The sequence below is a fragment of the Bombina bombina genome, chromosome 4, assembly GCF_027579735.1.
Source record: "Bombina bombina isolate aBomBom1 chromosome 4, aBomBom1.pri, whole genome shotgun sequence".
Lineage (NCBI taxonomy): Eukaryota > Metazoa > Chordata > Amphibia > Anura > Bombinatoridae > Bombina > Bombina bombina.
Window position 1 is genome coordinate 486,392,766 of NC_069502.1, and position 19,789 is coordinate 486,412,554.

Consider the following 19,789-nt stretch of genomic DNA (forward strand, 5'->3'; position numbering starts at 1 on the left):
CTCCACTGTGGGTCCTATCTGCTGAGCCTGCTGGGGACTCTGACTCTGCAAACCTGTCAGTGTATCTGCTGAATGGCACTGTGGGACTGTGTAAATACACTTCTCTCTACTCCTCCCCCCTGCATCTGCAGTCTGTGTCAGTCTCTGTCCCCTAGTCTGTGCAGTCTGTTTATAGGCCACAGCTGAGGTTACTGGGGTCTCTACCACCCACAATCTTTCACACTCACTCTGGGGGTCCCTCAAAGAGTATCCTGTACCTTCCTCCCCTACACACTCTGGATTCTGGGATGCTTCTGCTTCTGGCACAGAGTGGGCTACATTCTCCCCCTGCTCTCTCTCACAGTCAGTCTGCCACTTCACATCCTCACACAGAATTTGGGATCCTTCTGACACTGATGCAGACAAGCACATATCTTCCTTCTACCATTTATCCCATATACCCTGTCTCTTTCTTTCCACAGGGGACTCCATTTGTTCTGGCACAGACTGGCACACATAATCCAGTGGCCCAGTCATCCAGTCATTCTCTCTCCCCATATCCTCACTTCTTTCTATAGACGCCACTGACTCAAGCACAGACAAACACACATCACCTATCTGCCTCCTTTCACAGTCATTTTACCCCTGCACATTTAAACTATGTTCTAGAGATACTACTAGTTCAGGCACAGATAGACCCACACAGTCTATCTACCTTTTTCTGTTCAGTTAAATTCAGTTCTGCAGATCCTGCTGGTTCAAGCACAGACAGTCTCACCTCTTGCAGTTTCACATCTCATCACTTACACCCACAGTTCAGGCAAAGCACTTTGCACATATGCACTCTGTCCTCCCTCCTGGTCATCATGTCTCTGAGCTTTTTTACACACATCTCGTTGCACATCAGGGTCTACAGCTAATGTCAGTAGGTCACATGTAGAATTGTCAGGCACATAAAGAGATAACAATCTACCCAGATCAGTACCCAGTAAAACATCATTAGGAATATTTTCAGAATCCCCCACATTTCTTAAACCGCTCCCTGCTCCCCAATCAAGATATACACGTGCCATAGTCACATGCAAGCTGCATTCCCCTAATCCCTTTAACTGCTACAGTCCTGCCAGTAATAATGTTGTTGGAGCTCACCAGTCCTGGACGCACAAGAGTGTCTGCTGCACCTGTGTCCTGAAGCCCCAATGTTACCTTAGCCCTGACAGTCACAGGTTGTAAGTTCTCATTGTTGCTCTCCTCTGGTCGTGTAACAAACAAAACAGATGCTGGTACTTCTGAGGGATTAGTCCGTCCAGCTTATTGCACCAATTTAATCTTCTCTGGGCAAGTGGAGCTGATGTGACCCACTTTGTTGCAAGAAAAACACCTGCGGATATCCCCCTGCCCAGGTGCAGCACTCGCCCCTCCCTTTCCCAGAGGGAACAGACACATTAAACAAAGGCACAACAGGCTTTATGAAGGGAGGTCGTGAAGCAGCTCCTTTCCAGGTGGATGCCCCCTTAACAAAGGATTTTATCCCATTCACTGGTGACCTGTTGGCTGTGTTAAAATCTGCCAGCTCACCCACCTTCAATGCTGTTTTGGGTTTCCTTTCCAGGACCCATTCCTGTACTTCTGCTGGGCACAGCTGTATGAATTGTTCCTTCACCATTAGATCTTCCAGTTCCTCCATAGTGACAATCTTTAGCCTTCTGACCCACTGTTTAAAGGCTGTTGTCAGGCTTCCAACAACTGCAGCATAGCTCTCTGATGTTCCCCTTTGCAGAGTACAGAATTTCTTTCTGTACACCTCAGGAGTGAGGTGTACAGAAAGAGGGGAGAGTAGTTCCCTCTCATACATACTAGACAGCTGCACTGTCAGTTACAAATAGAGTGTAATAACGGAACTACGAGTTTGGGGAATTAATTAAAAGTATTCAACGATAAATATTTAATTTTTTTTCCCAGCGATATTACAGTGCTAATTATAATAATAATAATATATTCAATCCAACAGTGGCATTAGCACAAATCGCGGGATGGTCTTTTGACACTAAGTGCAAGATATCTGTAGAATTAACACACTCGAGATAACCTGTGCACTTAGTAGTCTGGGTATCATTTACATTACCAACGAATTTCGTAAGACCGAATAACTCAGTATATATAACCAATCAGATCCGAATAAGGGAAATACTGGTCATATAGGAATAGCGGTCCCCTGATACAAACAGCTCCTCTGTTAATCATATTTTCACCCTCCAATAATAAACCAACTGAGATTGGTATGCATTTAATGTGCAAGTGTCTCTGAAGTCTTACTACACCCAAGTATGTCACACCAAGCATCCCTCAATATCATTACACTGCAATAGTTAACAATACATTAACAGATCAATTTCGGGGTTACCGATTTTTGTGTATTTCTATAAGGGATTTATTAAGCCGACAATTACAACATAAGGAATATTGGCTTTGGAGGCTGTTAAGATTATTTCCCATTTATAACGGAAACATTGGCAAGCCAGGACTATCTAATTATAATTTAGGCTTAGCCACACTAGCCATATCGACCTCACAGTGGTAAATATCACAACAGTGTCCTATACATTGAGGAGACAAATGCAATTAGGGTAAAAATTATAACTATTTCCTGGAGCCATATAATTATTCCATTCCTGTGAATTACTTGAATTTCCAGATAGTTCACCCCAATACAATGTGAATTTGCTGTAATAGCGTGGGTACTTTTAGAATCAACACATCCTCAGTAGCTTTATTATCTGATTGGATGATAAAAAGCTGAACTGATATTATAAGTACGTGGTTTGGTAACTGTATTCCTAGTACCATCCATATAAGAATCCAAACAATACCAGTACACTGTGTAATGCAAGACAAATAAGAGGATAATAGGTGTTGAATCTTACTAGTAACCATTAACTGACTGGTAAATAATAGGAGTATCCTATTCCGGTACTCAATAACAGATTTAATTTTACCAAAACTCTTTTAAGCTCACATCTCCTATAGACAACTGCACCGTATAATTTATTTCGGAAGGTGTGACTTTACTTTTGATATCCCCTGACTCAGACTAAGCGTAACAGCAGGGGTATTCTTATTGTGATATTGACACACACCCTAACCAACTGAAATAAAGAGGTACATCTGTATTACTCCTTTTCTATTAAGGGTATTACCTTAGGAGACCATACAGGGGTATTTATATTATACATATTGTGATTTGGGAGGTAATATCCCCCCCTTGAAATCACCTTCGTTCTCGGTCACACTGGCTGATATTTTTTAGAATTTATTTTTTAATCGAGTTAATAAAAGTTAAGTTTTAAACTTGCCTTTCATGGGCTTCTTTACCTATGGTACCTAGCTAGTAAAAAACCTGTGCTGCTGAGTGCTATGTAAGTACATTCTTTTCAATTGCTCTCAGCAATTGATATTTCCTGGTTGTTTCCTTTAAGTGTATAGCACCTAAGTTCCAGAGTATATTTAGATTGTCTCCATCAATACAGTTAATACATATGAGATACTAATACCAGTAGGAACGCAGCACCAGTAGTGCCGTCGTCTTTTCTTTTCCCTTGTAACATATAGTCTCAGATACTGTGGTTTCACAGTCTTCCGGACGACAGAGCACACATCCATATTCAATAAACTTAGTAATATTTTGAACTACAAACTTATAAGCAATTATTAAGTTATTGGAATTATAGCTAAATATACCGTAGGTCTTTTGGCAACATTATGGCTGATCTTTTTGGCAAAGATAGATCTGAAAGACACTCTAGAAGAGCTACGGATTTGGACAATATGTTCAAAGCTAATGCAAATGATGAATATACTCCTACCGTGTCGCTGGAAAATCTATTAAAGGAGGTACATAAAAATATGTACAAACAAGAAAAAGTATGGTGGGATCAACAATTTTTCGATAAATATATCCAACAAAAATTAATCCCTAGAGGATTAAGGATACAACTGTTCCCGGCTTTTGAGTTTGAAAACCCCAGATTGACAGACGAATGGGAAATAGCATTATCAGAATGTTCGTTTAAACTCATGAACATACTGATTCGACATGATAAAGAGAAATACGACAAACTTGAAACGTCCATTCAGGAACAGTATGCACAGCTTAAAAAATAAGAATCACAATCGGACTTTGAAAAAATGTATAAAAACTATCAGAAAGAATTAGACCAGTATATTAAAGAATTAAGGGATATGAAGCAGGGAAAACTATTCAGAGATATTAATGATTATAAAGAGAAGAAGATCTACAAATGGAGAAGAAGGAACTTCTATAAAAACAATTCTAGAAGTAATCATCAAAATATAATCCAGAGTGATGTCTCTGATACGGACGGTGAGGATAATATCAATAATGAACCCTCGGGTAGTACCCCAAGTACATCCACCTCTGCCTTTTCCTTACCAGCTAGAAATAAGAGGAAGAATTTTTTAGACCAAGGCACGTCAGAAGAGGCAGAACCTCCAGAAGAGGTCAAAAGTACAAACAAAAAACCCACCAGGTCCAGAGGCCACTACAGAGCTCCTCAACGGGGGGGGGGGGGGGGGGGCAGGCAACATCAGAGAGCTCCGAGTCCCTTCTCTCAGATGAGACTAAATCATTAAAGGTTATCAACTTGTCTGAACATAAGTTATCTCCAGAGCATATCTCAGTACTATCAAAAGGTCTATCTTTCTGTCCTACTGGACAACTCAACAAATTTGAAGTGATTAAAGATATACAACTGTACATACGAAAATTAAATTTAAAGAAATTTTTTGCCAAAAAATCTGATCCCACCCTATCAGAAGCTGACAGGAGGAGTTTACAAGACTTGGAAAGCCTATTACAGGATAGTGAACCTCAATCCAAATCCTGGAGACGCCAATTGAAAACCAGGTCTACATTTGTACAGAAATATAATCTATCTACACAGTTGGAAATATTCAATCAAGTGGTTTGTGAGGAAATCTCACAATTAAAAACTCGATATTCACAACAGAATCTCACAAGAACTGAAAAATTGGCTTTAAAAGAGATCAGGACCTGGAAGGACATAATAATAAGAGAGGCGGATAAAGGTGGAAATATTGTCCTATGGCCTTTATCGATGTACTTAAAACAAGTTGACAAACAACTAAAAAATCGACAATGTTATCAAAAATTGTTTAACAACCCTAGCGAGGCGTACAGCAAACTTTACAATAATATCATCAAAGAAGGTAACAGCAAGGGAATCATAAAGGCAGACGAAACCAAGTTTGTCACAGTTAAACATCCTAAAGTTGCCACCTTCTACCTCATTCCCAAGGTCCACAAAAACATCACAAATCCCCCCGGAAGGCCCATCGTTTCAGGCAATGAGTGCCTATCGGAAAATGCCAGCCAGTATGTGGACCATAGACTTTGGGAATTTGTGGAGACACTGCCCTCTTATGTCAAAGACACCATGGAGGTACTGCAAAGGCTCGAAAATATCAACACCAGGAAAGAAACATGGCTCGTAACGGCGGACGTAGAGTCCCTATATACCTCCATAGAAGATGACAAGGGACTGAAGGCAGTACAATTTTTTCTTAACCAAGGCTCCTCGGAAGAGGAAGATCATGATATGTTCATCCTTAAATTACTGGAATTTGTCCTGAGATACAATTTCTTTACTTTTGCCAATCAGTTTTATCTCCAAGTCCAGGGTACGGCGATGGGCACAGCTTGTGCCCCCACCTACGCCAACCTGTTCTTAGGATTCTGGGAAAAACATGTGGTATTCAATGATATCCATTCAGCCTTAACGGATAAAATACCCTTTTGGATCCGCTACATAGACGACATCCTGTTTATGTGGGAGGGGAGCAGGGAAGAACTAGAAGTCTTCCTTCAAAATCTCAATCAGAATGATTTAAACATAAAATTGACCTACACAATGAGTCAATCAGAGATAAATTTTTTAGATCTTAACATCTTTAAAGATCAAGAAGGACGAATACAAACCAACCTCTACAGAAAAGAAACTGCGACTAACCGTATTCTACATAATAATAGTTCCCATGCCCCCGGAACAACCAAATCATTGCCAGTTGGTGAATTCTTAAGGATAAGGAGAAACTGCAGCAATCGACAGCTCTTTAACGAACAAGCAGAATTACTTGAAAAACGATTACTGGACAGAGGTTACAGCAAAAGAAACATTAAAAGAGCCAAAAACAGGGCAATCCAAACTAATCGCACTGACTTACTGCGCAAAAAAATAATAAAAAAACAGGATGAACAAATCAGATTGATTTTAACATACAATCCACAGGTCCATGCAGTAAACCACATATTGAATAAACACTGGCACTTATTAACCTTAGACCAAGATCTAAAGCCAATAGTGGGAGACAGAGTCCAGATAGGATACAGAAGAACTCAGAATATCAAAAATATGGTATCCCGCAGCCACTATCAATTGGCGAAAACCAGGACTGCCATTCGGGCAGGGTCATTTCCGTGCGGCACTTGCTCAATATGTAAACACATACGCAAGACAGACATGATACAGGATCGGTTCGGCCACACTCACAAAATGAAAAATTACATCAGCTGCACTTCAGAAAACATAATATACGTATTGTTTTGCAGTTGTTCCAAAATCTATGTTGGGATGACCAGCCGACAACTCAGGGTCAGATTACAGGAGCATATAAGAAATATCAAGAACGCTGCTAAAGACCAGGAAGATGGCAAGACAATATCTTCTGTAGCATCTCATTTTTTGAAACGCCATCACTCAAACCCAAGAGAGCTCAAATGCCAAGGAATAGAAAAGATATCCTTGGGCATTAGAGGGGGCAATATTGAACAGGCCCTACTCAGAGCAGAATGTAGATGGATATATCTACTTGATAGCGTACACCCCAAAGGGTTAAATTAACAAAACAATTATTACTGTTTTTTATAAAAATAAAAATCTCTGAGTTTTAAATTTGACAATAAATGAGAAGATGAAACTAATAAATCAATATACACAATAACAAATCAGGGTGTAAACATGTGGGAAGAAAAACCTAAGATCATAAATGGGGTGACATGGATTTAATTGCACAGACATACAACAGGGATAATATTATCAAGCTGAGCGGTAAATAAAATACATAAAATTCATTAATAATCGCACTATCTTAGTGTAGATATAACAAATGATACAAGAATATTAAAGTCAACCTGTACTGTGCAGAATGATGGAACACAGAGGCCATCTTGTAACACAGGGCCACAATAATGCATTAGTGTCATCGGTTTTTTCTATCTAAAGATGAGCTGCACATAAAAATTAAAAATTAAAAACACATCCTACTAATCTCTTTTTTTCTTTTTGTTTATTGCACTTTTTTTACTCTTTAGATGTTTCACGGCACCTTGCCCACACTAGTTTTTTATTCATCTATCTAGGCACCATCACCTTATGCTCTTTCCATCACTTTCCCTGAGTTTAAATATATATTTTTTACTCTGTCACTTGGACACGTATAGTAACGTAATAAACCAGGGTATAAGAGGACCCTGCACTTACCCAGACACCCTCCGTATTTCTGCACAACTTTAATAATAAATAAGAAATAAAAAAAATTCAGAAAATTATAAAAATTGGGAATTTTTGTTAAAACTCATTCTTGGCACAGAATTGTTCAGCTTAATATGATAATAAAGTGGAAGACATTCTTTCCCTTGCACGATTCACGTCAATCATATAGCTTAACTCTAGCAAGGAATAACCAATCTGGGTAGGGAACATCCTATCCCATCAAATTGGTATACAGAATACGCCGCTACAGATTCAAGAAATATAAAGCTTGGAACCCGGTTTGATTTTCGATCACCTTCCCATCATAATGATCATATTTGAAACAAGGTTTACTCTCTTTCTTCAAAAAACTAAATTTTTCTCTTTTTTCAGTTATTTTAATTACAAGTAAATTAGACACATAAAATAAGTATGTTCAATTACGCTACAGTTTGAAATAAATGAACGAATCCTTTCCTTTGCAGCTATAGATTTGCTATTATACCTCCTTTTCACTCATATATATGTCTAGTCCTGCATTAATAACAGATGTGACGATAACATATTTCATGGTCGTCATCAAGTGGGTTGAAACTAGACAATGACGATGGCATACACCCCCCTCGTAACCTATAGAAAGAAAGAAGGGAGGAACCAATCAGATCAGTAGAATAGGGACAAGCCTCTCTGAGACTGGCCAATAAAAAGCCCTAAGAATGGCGGGCGCCCCACCTTTGACAAAGCCGTTTAGGCGAAACATGTCAGGGCTACGGGAGATTATCTCTCCCTTTTAAACAAATCAGCAGTGTGACTTGTTGAGCGAATGTATTATTAGAATTTAACTTAAACCTGTATGTATGTGAGAGTGCCTGGTTGAAATATATTTACGCTTAATACAACCAAATAATTTACCTGACCAAAGTATCCTAACAACTACTATCTCACAGCGGTAGCAAAGATAATAGAGTTACCGGAGGGGAAAATTTAATTTAAACTAACAGCCAGGATACCAAACCGCTAACTATATACCAGTAGGAACCCATTTATATTTACTTGTATACTGGTCCGCTTACACTGTAAATCTCATTATAAGAAGAGGGGATAGTAGTTCCCTCTCATACATACTAGACAGCTGCACTGTCAGTTACAAATAGAGTGTAATAACGGAACTACGAGTTTGGGGAATTAATTAAAAGTATTCAACGATAAATATTTAATTTTTTTTCCCAGCGATATTACAGTGCTAATTATAATAATAATAATATATTCAATCCAACAGTGGCATTAGCACAAATCGCGGGATGGTCTTTTGACACTAAGTGCAAGATATCTGTAGAATTAACACACTTGAGATAACCTGTGCACTTAGTAGTCTGGGTATCATTTACATTACCAACGAATTTCGTAAGACCGAATAACTCAGTATATATAACCAATCAGATCCGAATAAGGGAAATACTGGTCATATAGGAATAGCGGTCCCCTGATACAAACAGCTCCTCTGTTAATCATATTTTCACCCTCCAATAATAAACCAACTGAGATTGGTATGCATTTAATGTGCAAGTGTCTCTGAAGTCTTACTACACCCAAGTATGTCACACCAAGCATCCCTCAATATCATTACACTGCAATAGTTAACAATACATTAACAGATCAATTTCGGGGTTACCGATTTTTGTGTATTTCTATAAGGGATTTATTAAGCTGACAATTACAACATAAGGAATATTGGCTTTGGAGGCTGTTAAGATTATTTCCCATTTATAAGGGAAACATTGGCAAGCCAGGACTATCTAATTATAATTTAGGCTTAGCCACACTAGCCATATCGACCTCACAGTGGTAAATATCACAACAGTCTCCTATACATTGAGGAGACAAATGCAATTAGGGTAAAAATTATAACTATTTCCTGGAGCCATATAATTATTCCATTCCTGTGAATTACTTGAATTTCCAGATAGTTCACCCCAATACAATGTGAATTTGCTGTAATAGCGTGGGTACTTTTAGAATCAACACATCCTCAGAAGCTTTATTATCTGATTGGATGATAAAAAGCTGAACTGATATTATAAGTACGTGGTTTGGTAACTGTATTCCTAGTACCATCCATATAAGAATCCAAACAATACCAGTACACTGTGTAATGCAAGACAAATAAGAGGATAATAGGTGTTGAATCTTACTAGTAACCATTAACTGACTGGTAAATAATAGGAGTATCCTATTCCGGTACTCAATAACAGATTTAATTTTACCAAAACTCTTTTAAGCTCACATCTCCTATAGACAACTGCACAGTATAATTTATTTCGGAAGGTGTGACTTTACTTTTGATATCCCCTGACTCAGACTAAGAGTAACAGCAGGGGTATTCTTATTGTGATATTGACACACACCCTAACCAACTGAAATAAAGAGGTACATCTGTATTACTCCTTTTCTATTAAGGGTATTACCTTAGGAGACCATACAGGGGTATTTATATTATACATATTGTGATTTGGGAGGTAATATCCCCCCCTTGAAATCACCTTCGTTCTCGGTCACACTGGCTGATATTTTTTAGAATTTATTTTTTAATCGAGTTAATAAAAGTTAAGTTTTAAACTTGCCTTTCATGGGCTTCTTTACCTATGGTACCTAGCTAGTAAAAAACCTGTGCTGCTCAGTGCTATGTAAGTACATTCTTTTCAATTGCTCTCAGCAATTGATATTTCCCAGTGAGATTATACCTCCTCTGCAGTGCAGCTTTAATTACATCATAGTCCTGATCTGACTCTGGGGCAAGTACAGCAAAAGCTTCCAATGCAGGACCTTTCAGACCAGGGGTAAGATACTTGGCCCACTCCACTGCTCCCTTGGCAGCTGGAACTGTCTGCAAACGTTTTCAAAGCTGTGCAGGAATCCATCCAAGTCTCCATCTTTCTCCAGGGTAGGGAAACTCTCTGCCCATGGTCTGATTAAAGAGTAGTCTCTAGGTTCATTAACAACAGGTGAGACAGTTTTTTCTCTCCAACCGTGCAAGCTGTAACTGATACTCTCTCTCTCAGCCTGTGGTTAAGCTGCTTCCCTAGCAGCCTCTCACTCTCTTTCAACCTGGCACTCAGCAGCCTGTCTCTCTGCAGCCAGGGCCTCTCTCAGCCTGTCGATCAGCTGGTTCCCTAGAAGCCTCTCTCTCTCTTTCAGCCTGGCACTCAGCAGCCTGTCTCTCTGTGGCCAGAGCCTCTCTCTCAGCCTGGCGCTTAGCTGCTTCCCTAGCTGCCTGCTGTTCTTGGAATCTCCATGCGCAAACTTGGATCCGCTGAGCCCATATGCTTTAAAACAGTATAAAAAAAAACCAGTCCAATAGATCTCCAGATCTTGATAAATCACTGCCCACAGCTGCAAACACCTCTCCTCATCAGCTTGTGCGGCATGGCTGCTGTCATAGTCTATAAAAACTTGTATTAATCCATCTTTATTCTCCCAACAGGAGGGAAAGTCAATCTCCTGGCATAACAGTGCCAACGTTTCCTTGGTCTGCTGCTGGTATGCCTCCATAATAAAAAATAAAATAGAAAAGGAAACAGAGAATAGGGAAGGGGACTGTTTGCAATGTGTAACTATATAATGCACTTGGTTTTAGAAGTCACAATTTCTTTTAGTACTGGGATTTTCACACTAGCAAATCCACAAAGCACTAAAATCTAATTAAAAAATGTATCTACATTGCTGCCCACCAATTTGTGACGACCAGGGTTAAACGACCCTGCGCCAGTCACTTGTTTGGCACAGAAAGGGTTAACAGACCCAGCCACTCCAGGCAAGCCTATGACTTAATTCAGTGGGTGCAAGGGTTAACAACACTATCTAGTCTGTCCTAGACTCTTAAAAAATGCGCAAGTTTTCCTCTAACGCCCCCCCCCCACACTAAAACTAAAACTATAGCTGCCACCACTTATGATTTTTTGGGAAATCCTAACGCCTAGATTTTGAGTTCTGCGTTAACCTTAAAAAGCAGCGTTAAGGGGTCCTAACGCTGTTTTTTAACGCCCGCTGGTATTACGAGTATGGCAGGTACAGGTGTACCGCTCACTTTTCTTCTGCGACTTTTGGCTACCGCAAATCCCCTTACGTCAATTGCATATCCTATCTTTTTAATGGGATTTGCCTAACGCCGGTATTACGAGTCTTGGAAGAAGTGAGCGGTACAGCCTCTACCTCCAAGACGCCTACTGCATTTAAAAGTCAGTAGTTAAGAGTTTTATGGGCTAACGCCGGAACATAAAGCTCTTAACTAAAGTGCTAAAAGTATACTAACACCCATAAACTACCTATGAACCCCTAAACTGAGGCCCCCCCCACATCGCACACTATAATAAAATTATTTAACCCCTAATCTGCCGACCGGACACCGCCGCCACCTACATTATAGCTATGAACACCTAATCTGCTCCCCCTAACATCGCCGACACCTACATTATATTTATTAACCCCTAATCTAACCCCCCAACATCGCCGCCACCTACCTACACTTATTAACCCCTAATCTGCTGACCTGACATCGCCGCCACTATAATAAATGTATTAACCCCTAAACCGCCGCAATCCCGCCTCGCAAACACTATAATAAATTTTATTAACCCCTAATCTCCCCCCCAACGTCGCCACCTACCTACAATTATTAACCCCTAATCTGCCGCCCCATCGTCGCCGCTACTATAATAAAGTTATTAACCCCTAAACCTAAGTCTAACCCTAACACCCCCCTAAATTAAATATAATTTAAATAAAACAAAATAAATTTACTATAATTGAATAAATTATTCCTATTTAAAAATAAATACTTACCTATAAAATAAACCCTAATATAGCTACAATATAACTATTAGTTACATTGTAGCTATTTTAGGTTATATATTTATTTTACAGGCAACTTTGTATTTATTTTAACTAGGTACAATAGCTATTAAATAGTTAAGAACTATTTAATAGCTACCTAGTTAAAATAATTACAAAATTACCTGTAAAATAAATCCTAACCTAAGTTACAAATACAAAAAATGCAGGATGCTGCTATTATAAAACGTTCATATTTATTGGATATAATTAAAACTTAATGCAAACATGCAGTAACAAGTGCTTAAAACAGCTGTTCATGTCACAAACAGACCAGTCTGATGCGTTTCAGCTGATTTGCCTTATTCATAGACTCAATATTCTGAATTCACCTGTGGAGCTATATAAGCCCCCTCACAATCTCATTGGTTGCCTGTATAAATGTGTAAACTCCCTCCTCCCCTTAGCTCATCTGTCATTGGTTGTTGTCCTCCCACTTACTTCATATCCTCCCTATCAATTCAATTACAAGAGTTATATTTATGCTGAAATAGATTAAATTCTCATTTGTTTAAATACATACATTTTGGTACATATTATCCCATTTTATTAGCCTGTGATTGTGAGTGTATGAGCTGTGGTCGCGCCTACTACCTACGAGCTCCTCAAACTGCAAAAATTCAGTACTGGTGGGTAAAATACCACTTCTCGTAAAGTGTTCGCTTTATCCCCATAAGATACATACACTCACATGGACCTTTTAGGAAAAACCGCATGCATATGTATAAAAGGGTTGATGATCGTAAACCTCATTGCGTGACATCTCCTATAAATGCATGTTATTACAGTGACCATTATCATACAAGCTGCTTTCATTGTAAACTGGAATGCCTAACTCCTGTAATCTTAATTTACCACCCAAAAGACCAAGTTCTAACCTATGGATAACGTACTTTGTCTGATTTACCATATCAATTTGTTATGTTTAATAGCTATACTATTATTTCTAAATCAAATGCTGAAAAAAGTTTTTCATAGGTATAATATAATAAACTCACTCTACTAAATTAAGATTTTATTCCCCTCTAAAATCTATCTATTTAACTGAGATATCCTATTCAAATTCCTAGGTAGTATAATCTGTCTACCCTCTGTGCTCAACTACACTGTCTCTAAGGGGATCAACTAACATACCTACTCAATGTTAAATATAAATGAAGGGAGAGGGGGATGGGGGAGGTTTATAATAGGGTCATGACAAAACCATTTATTATTCAGCCCTTATGTCACTATATCTTGTTATAAGAGTCACTATAAGTGCAAGTGCTAATTTAACACTATAACTAAGATCTTCACTTTTCCCAGAAATTAATAATGTCATCTGTTATAGTCATACCAGCTGGTCTCCGTGTGTTGAGTGTAAAGATCCAATATGCCTCCCTGCGGAAGAGCTCTTGAACCCTATCACCCCCTCTCGGTTTTTTCTTAATCACATCAATGATCATCCACCTAAGGGTACTAACATTGCCCTGATGTTCATATAGAAAGTGCTTAGCAACTCCTGTGGTGGTCTTCTCTTTCTCTATGTCATTTAGATGCTCCCTAATTCTTGCCCGGGCCTCTCTCGACGTGCACCCCACATATTGAAGTTTACAGTGGTTACATTGTACCATGTAAACGACAAATTCTGTTCTACAGTTTGTGCACATCTTGCAATCATAGACTTTTTGTGTAGATGTTGATTGAAATATCTTGCTAGTTAACGTGTAGCTGCAAGCTGTACAACTTCTGGTACCACACTTGTAGTGACCCTTACAGGTCAACCAGCTGCTCTCTTTCTTAGGTTTCTTTAACATACTGGGAGAGATCATATTCCCAATTGTGACATTTCTTCTGGATACAAATCTACAACCTTTCTCAATGATATTTTTCAAGATATCATCTCCTCATAGAATCTGGAGATTCTTTTTGATAATATTACAGACTTTATTATACTGACTAGTATAAGTAGTTACAAAAGTAATCTCACTTTTTCCTTCCTTTCTAGATAATTTAGGCTGCAATAATGTTTCTCTGGGCATACTTTGAACATCTCTCATGGCCCTCGCAATCGGGCCCTCTGGATAGCCCCTTTCTCTCAATTTCTGAATCAGTATATTATTCTCCTTTTCGTAATCAGCACTATCTGAGCAATTATGCTTAGCTCTAATGAGCTGGCCTTTAGCCATGCCATAATGCATGTGGCATGGATGGCAACTTCTGGCGTGAATCAAGGAATTCGCTGAAATGGGCTTGGTGAATAGCACTGTCTTTACATTCCCAGCAATGGTGTCACCTATTAAGTTGACATCCAGGTAATCAACCTTCTTTGTGTCAAAACAAAACGTAAATGACAGGCCTACATCATTGCTGTTAAGGTATGTGACAAACTGTTCACTGGTTTCTCTACTCCCCGCCCAGACGAACAGGAGGTCATCTATATAACGTTTATAACCCACTAACCATTCACCAAAGGGATTCGTATCTGCAAAGACGTGGGATAGCTCCCACCAGCCCATGAACAAATTGGCATAGGCTGGTGCGAACTTAGCTCCCATCGCCGTCTGCAGATAGAACTGATCCCCAAAGGTGAAATAGTTGTGGTTCAGCAAGAATTCAATGACATGCAAGATGTAATTCTTTAACTCAGATGTGTAATCACTCAACAAATCGAGCATATATTTTACAGCATTTAGGCCCTTGTTGTGTGGGATGGCGGAATATAATCCTACCACGTCTACTGTCAGCCAGCAATACTCTTGATGCCAATTAATTTCTCCCATACATTTTAACAAATGTTGGGTATCACGTAGGAAAGTTGGTAACTTCCAAACTAGGGGTTGTAGCAACGATTCGATGCAATTAGATAGATTTTCAAAAAGGGAGCCGATCCCAGATACGATCGGTCTCCCCTTAACGTTTTCAATGGACTTGTGCACCTTCGATGATGAAAGATAGGTATCACAGGTTTTTTAACATATAGATACTCAAAGGTACACAAGTCCATCAAACCTTCCTCCAATCCATCATCAAGAAGATCTCTAAGCTCTGCTTGAAACCTTATCGTTGGATCGTAGGGCAAACTCAAATAAACCTCCGTATCCCCCAGCTGTCTTTTAGCCTCTTGTATATAATTTGTTTCAGACATGACAACTATGGTACCGCCCTTGTCGGCATTTTTAATGAGTATGCTCTGTCTCTCTTTCAATCTCTGCAATCCTATCTGTTCTGCATGAGTGAGATTATGTCTTTGCTTGCCACTTTCTGATTTTAATTTAATAAGATCCTCCTCCACCCTTTTGTGAAAGCTCTCCAATGCCTCACCTCTAAAATGGGTGGGATAAAATGTGGATCTATTTTTAAATCCTATGTGACTCCCTTTCTCAGTTGTAGTATCCCTGCTTTCCTTCTCTAATTGACTTAATGTCAATAAGTCAATTGCATCTTTATATAGGAAACAATCATTCATTATCTGTCTATCACTAGTCTTCAGGGTATTGTCACACTCTGGGCTTTCTTCAGTATAATAAAATGTCTTTATCGTTAAAGCACGAACAAACCTATTTACATCCATGAGCGTATCAAATACCCTGAAGTCAGCTGATGGAACAAAATGGAGTCCTAGTTCTAAAACCTTTGTTTCTTCTAAGGTCAGTTCTGTGTTGGCAAGATTAATGACCCTCATATGTTGTATTTGTTTTGTTTCCCTCTCCTCAATGTGTACTGCTCGTGTCTGACTTGAGGTTCTTTGCCTCTTCCTCTTCCTGCTCCTGACCCTCCCCCTTGTCCCCTGTCCCCTGCCTCGCAAAAAACCTGAGTCTCTGTGGGTGTTGGGGTGAGTGTGGGTTGTGAGTCTAGAGCATTAGAGTACTTATTCAATCTATCCCCTCTTCTGCCTCTATTCTTGAGGATACCCACAGTCCCAGCCGGGGTAGGGTATGGGGAACTATCACTAACACTCAATGCAATGGATGGTAAATTCTCATTAAATGTACCAGAGGGGCTTTCTTCCTCAGATGAGCCTCCACTGGTTGCATAATCAACAAAGTCTCTGATTTCATGGTCTTCACTTGAGTCAGTATCCACAAATGTCACTTGTTTCTTGCCTACTTCAGATAACTGTCCTTTTGCTCCAAGTGTGTTCCCTTTCTTGTTATTGTGCCTCCTAAATTGTCTCATCCTCCTTGGGTTATGTGAATTCCATTGATACACCCTGTTGTTAGTATAGTCCTCTGTGTCTCTGACAAACTTACGATATTTCTGTCTGTCTATCTCTTTCTTGAAATTGTCTATCGTCTGTCTGAGTATTGAATCAAGTTGTTCATACTTCTCATGGTCAATGAATTTATTTAAGTCCCTCTGTATGTCCTTTATCTGACTCCTAGTTTCTTCTAATTTATAGTTTTTATACCATTCATCAGTCTGATGGAACATTCAGTAAGGATTTCATTCCATTCATTGATAAACCATTCTTCCGTAACTTGAAATGATGGATACTTCCTAATTCTGAGAACTCTTGGTATCATCCTGATATCAACATATTTCTCAAGAGATCTCCTATCCCACCAAACCTGATACTCTTTCGTTAAAGTCTTTTCCATTGATAGAAAAATATCTGAAATATCTTTAGTTTGTGTTTGAGGATTAAAAGTATCTTTGAGTGTGGGTCTGTTTCTTTCAATGTCTTCTAAGCTTGTAAGGGAGTAAAAGTTACTGCATGTTGCTCGACTATCTTCCATACTAATAGATGTCTGATACCCTTTGTATATTAATTTTATGTAGTAACAGACAATCCAATTAACTTCTTTATTATATATGAAGATAAACGTTGATATCTTATTGATAATTGTGTCTTAAATCTATGCACAATTACTGAGCTCAAATAACACTTACTGAGGGTAGTGTAACTATAGATATACACAAAAACTTTTCAGTTCAATTAATGAAGTTACCCTTGTATCGGATGTCAAGTCACGGAGCTCTAAGAGAAATGTGAATAAACCAAAGTAAGCGGTGCTCCGCCGACTCTCCAATCCGAACTGCTAACGGTGAATACATTTAAGCAAAGCAAATGGTCTCACCGTCTCCAGTTAGCTCCACAGTCACACCCGTCTACTCACGGTCAATCCTTAGCCTCAGTTCTTAGCTACATCACGCATCCATGATCGTGGGATTCCTCCGATGGCGTCTGTCGTCACTTTACACGTGACCACGTTTGACCAATTGCGGGACAGACTTGGTAGTCCTGTTAGACCAAATGCTGACTGCTGTAGAAAGTTTCTCACCGATCCTGGCAGTGAAGTAAGTGTAAACCACCGGAGCTCCAACGGGTGATTAGGGCTGCATGCCCAGTTGCAGCAAACAACGGCCTTCTCCTCTGCCGTAGTAATACAAAAAATGCAGGATGCTGCTATTATAAAACGTTCATATTTATTGGATATAATTAAAACCTGATGCAAACATGCAGTAACAAGTGCTTAAAACAGCTGTTCATGTCACAAACAGGCCAGTCTGACGCGTTTCGGCTGATTTGCCTTATTCATAGACTCAATATTCTGAATTCACCTGTGGAGCTATATAAGCCCCCTCACAATCTCATTGGTTGCCTGTATAAATGTGTAAACTCCCTCCTCCCCTTAGCTCATCTGTCATTGGTTGTTGTCCTCCCACTTACTTCATATCCTCCCTATCAATTCAATTACAAGAGTTATATTTATGTTGAAATAGATTCAATTCTCATTTGTTTAAATACATACATTTTGGTACATATTATCCCATTTTATTAGCCTGTCAGATTGTGAGTGTATGAGCTGGGGTCGCGCCTACTACCTACGAGCTCCTCAAACTGCAAAAAATTCAGTACTGGTGGGTAAAATACCACTTCTCGTAAAGTGTTCGCTTTATCCCCATAAGATACATACACTCACATGGACCTCTTAGGAAATACTGCATGCATATGTATAAAAGGGTTGATGAAACCTCATTGCGTGACATCTCCTATAAATGCGTGTTATTACAGTGACCATTATCATACAAGCTGCTTTCATTGTAAACTGGAATGCCTAACTCCTATAATCTTAATTTACCACCCAAGACCACGTTCTAACCTATGGATAACGTACTTTGTCTGATTTACCATATCAATTTGTTATGTTTAATAGCTATAGGTATAATATAATAAACTCACTATACTATATTAAGTTACAAATACACCTAACACTACACTATCAATAAATTAATTAAATAAATTACCTACAATTATCTAAACTAAAATACAATTAAATAAACTAAACTATATTACAAAAAAAAAAATCAAACACTAAATTACAAAAAATAAAAAAAAATTACAAGAATTTTAATCTAATTACACCTAATCTAAGCCCCTAATAAAATAAAAAAGCCCCCCAAAATAATAAAATTCCCTACCCTATACTAAATTACAAAAGTAATCAGCTCTTTTACAAGCCCTTAAAAGGGCTTTTTGCGGGCATTGCCCCAAAATAATCAGCTCTTTTTACCTGTAAAATAAAATACAAGACCCCCCCAACATTACAACCCACCACCCACACACCCCTACTTTAAAACTCACCCGATCCCCCCTTAAAAAAACCTAACACTACCCCATTGAAGATCACCCTACGTTGAGCCGTGTTCACCCAGCCGGGCACCGATGGGCCAGAATAGGACATCCGGAGAGGCAGAAGTCTTCATCCGATCGGGGCAGAAGAGGTCCTCCATCCAGCAGAAGTTTTAATCCAAGTGGCATCTTCTATCTTCATCCATCCGGCGTGGAGCGAGTCCATCTTCAAGACATCCGACGTGGAGCATCCTCTTCTTCCCGACGACTAACGATGAATGAAGGTTCCTTTAAATGACGTCATCCAAGATGGCGTCCCTCGAATTCCGATTGGCTGATAGGATTCTATCAGCCAATCGGAATTAAGGTAGGAAAGATCCGATTGGCTGATGTAATCAGCCAATCAGATTGAAGTTCAATCCGATTGGCTGATTGGATCAGCCAATAGAATTGACCTCGCATTCTATTGGCTGATCCAATCAGCCAATTGGATTGAACTTCAATCAGATTTTTCCTACCTTAATTCCGATTGGCTGATAGAATCCTATCAGCCAATCGGAATTCGAGGGAATAATATTTTTAGGGAATAATATTTTTTTATTTTTTGTAATTTAGTGTTTGTTTTTTTTTGTAATATAGTTTAGTTTATTTAATTGTATTTTATGTTAGATAATTGTAAGTAATTTATTTAATTAATTAATTTATTGATAGTGTAGTGTTAGGTGTATTTGTAACTTCGGTTAGGATTTATTTTACAGGTAATTTTGTAATTATTTTAACTAGGTAGCTATTAAATAGT

The 19,789-nt window shown here is 38.9% G+C and overlaps 1 pseudogene; it reads right to left on the minus strand.

Annotated features, from left to right (window-relative positions):
* Positions 1-782: 782 nt before the first annotated feature.
* On the minus strand, positions 783-16,098 carry LOC128657583 (uncharacterized; annotated as a pseudogene).
* Positions 16,099-19,789: the final 3,691 nt, after the last annotated feature.